We start from the raw sequence: 2447 nt of genomic DNA, 5'->3' as shown, positions 1-2447 counted from the left end.
TCTTAGGGACAGAGTGGTCAGAAGTGCCAGAAGTGTCATCTAGTGTCAGAAGCAGATGCACTAGATGCCCCTGTGCTGCAAACTCATGCCAATGCAGGAACCAGTGAGGACCTGGGGATGTGCACAGATTTAGCTACCTTAAAAAAGGTAGAAGTGCCAAGCTTGATTTCCCTTGGGAACAGAGTGGCCTTAGGGGATTCACAGAATCTGTGTCCTGATCTGTGAAATGGAGAATAAAACTGCTTCTTGCTGGGATGGAAGGAGGTCCTGCATAATGCTAAGGCTGTATTAGGGGTTCAAGACCTAAAAGGGTATTTGGAGAACATAATTCCAAAAATAACATCAGTGATAACAGCTAACCCCTACTGACCCCTGGTGTGTGCTGGGCATTGAGCTAAGGGCTTTACCTAGTTTAACTCCTGTAATCACCCGAGCCCCCTTTTCAAATAGTGTTCTTATTTCACAAAGAAATGGGCACACAGAGGCAAAGAGACCTGCTCAAGGTCTTCCTGCCAGTCAGTAGTGGAGCTGGGATTCAATTTCAGACACTGATCTTCCAAGCCAAGCTCTTAACTACATTCAGCGTGGCAATTTTTTTTTTTTAAAGCAGACAGATATTTTCAGGCATGAATAGTTAATCCAAAAAACCCCACTTGCGAAGATTTTGTAAGAAGGAGATTTCAAAATGGGGACCAGAAGAGAAGGCCGATCCAACCTCTGAAGGTACCTGTTGAGAGACCGCTGGCTGGTGCCCAACAGGAAAAGCAGAACCTCCTTGCTCTCCGTCCAGGCTACTCTTCCTCCCCTCCCCGTCCTGCTCCCGCTGCCTCCTCCAGCTAGGGGACCTCCTGCCCTCTAATGCATGGCTACCAGATCTACTGGGAGACTACCTAGAGGCCAGGTCAACACCCTGAGCCACAGAGGGGCCAGCAGAAGGTAAGACTCTGCCTGGTCCAGCTCCCTGGGCCCCTCCAGCCTGCACTTGTATTCACTGTCCGTCTCACCCAGCCATCTGTCCTCAGACCAACCCACAAGCTCCTGCAGACTCTGCAGTGACCAATTCCAGACATTCATTTCACAAACAGGAATGGGGTGCCCTGCTGGGGCACTGGGCCCAGAGCAAGGGCCTTACAGACAGAGAGCCGTGTGCCAACAATCCCAGCACAGAACCCTGGGAAGGGAGCCTTGGGAGTCCAGTGCGGCTCAGCTCACATGGCCTGTGACAACCAACAAGGCTCCTCGGTCAGGTGACTTCTGAGTCTTCAAACTGGGGCAGGATTTCAGGCAATGGCAAAGGAAGTCTTTTGAGGGAGGAGAGCCACAGGAGCCAAGACATGAGTTGGGAACGAGCAGCAGGTACTGAGGAAACAGGGAAGCATGGGATAGGATGCAGGTGGAAATGAGGGCTCTGGATCCAGCTGCCTGGTTTGAATCCCAAACCCTCCATTTCATACCCGTGTGACTGTGGGCAAGTTATTTGACCCCTCTGTCTCAGTTCTCCACGTGTAAAATGGGAGTAATAGTAGCATCTCATTTTAGTGCTTACAACAGTGCTGGGCACTCAGTAGATGCTCAATAAATGCTAGCTATAACTTTTGTTACTACTATTACTTGTGAGGCAGAGGGCACTCAGGCCTCCTTGAATTCTCAATCAACTCAATTAGGAGTTCTTCTGTGTGATCCCTGGACCCCCTCAGGTTCTGGAGAGGACCAGGGCAGGAGTCCAAGAGGCAGTGAACTTAAATGCAGAGCCCCAGGTCCTGGTGGCCCCAGACTGAGCTCCAGCAGGGGGAGAAAGACCCAGAGAACAACCCTGAACTGCATTTATTGAGTGGCTACTGATGTGCCTGCGCTGCGACACCCAAGTGAACGCTGAAAGGCCACTCTTCTCCCAGCTTCTTCGTGGGTTCTCTGTGGGTTTCCCACAAGAGGCCGATGACAGCCTCGAGCCCTGGGAGCGCATATGGCTGGAGAAGGGCCCTCCTGTTTGGTTTGGTTTGTTGTTGTTTGTGTTTTACACCAGGCCCACTCTGAGGCCCACGCAGGGCTCCGGAGCTGTGGCCAGGTCAGGATGGAAGTGGTGCTGGTGGGGACGCTGGACCTTCAGGGCAGGCGTGCGCGAGCCTCAGCCACCTTGGCCGCCTTGGCAGGCGCCTAGCCTGTGGCCTGCGGTCTGTCGGTGTGACAGGCAGGGCGTGGACTGGCAGGTCTGGGTGTGCCCGCGGGTGGTGGGAGCGGGAGGAATCGGGGCACAACGTGGCCCGGGTTTCCTGAGGAGGAAGGGACCCTCCGGCGTCTCCGGCCACTCCTGCGGCCGCGTGCGCGCTGGCAGTCAGGGGCGCGGGCGCCGCGCAGGTAGGCAGCCGGCGTCCAGATTGTCGCCGCGCAGGTACGTGTCTCCGGGAGCCAAGCTGGTCCCCGGCGCGCCAGGCCCGGAAAACTGTTTG

The 2447-nt window shown here is 54.7% G+C and overlaps 1 protein-coding gene across 2 annotated transcripts in view; it reads left to right on the top strand.

Moving 5' to 3' along the window:
* Positions 1–1268: 1268 nt before the first annotated feature.
* Gpr68 (G protein-coupled receptor 68) overlaps positions 1269–2447 on the top strand; it is a 21076-nt gene continuing 19897 nt past the window's right edge. Inside the window, exon 1 of one of the 2 annotated variants that reach the window (XM_048799202.1) lies at positions 1269–1356. The gene's annotated coding sequence lies outside the window, so the exon portion shown is untranslated. Of the gene's footprint in view, positions 1357–2099; positions 2390–2447 lie in introns of those variants that run through there. The other variant, XM_048799200.1, reaches the window with a different exon arrangement.

Source organism: Marmota marmota, unplaced genomic scaffold, assembly GCF_001458135.2.
Source record: "Marmota marmota marmota unplaced genomic scaffold, marMar, whole genome shotgun sequence".
Lineage (NCBI taxonomy): Eukaryota > Metazoa > Chordata > Mammalia > Rodentia > Sciuridae > Marmota > Marmota marmota.
The sequence above is the reverse complement of the archived record's forward strand: the minus strand, read 5'-3'. Positions and strand labels throughout refer to the sequence as shown.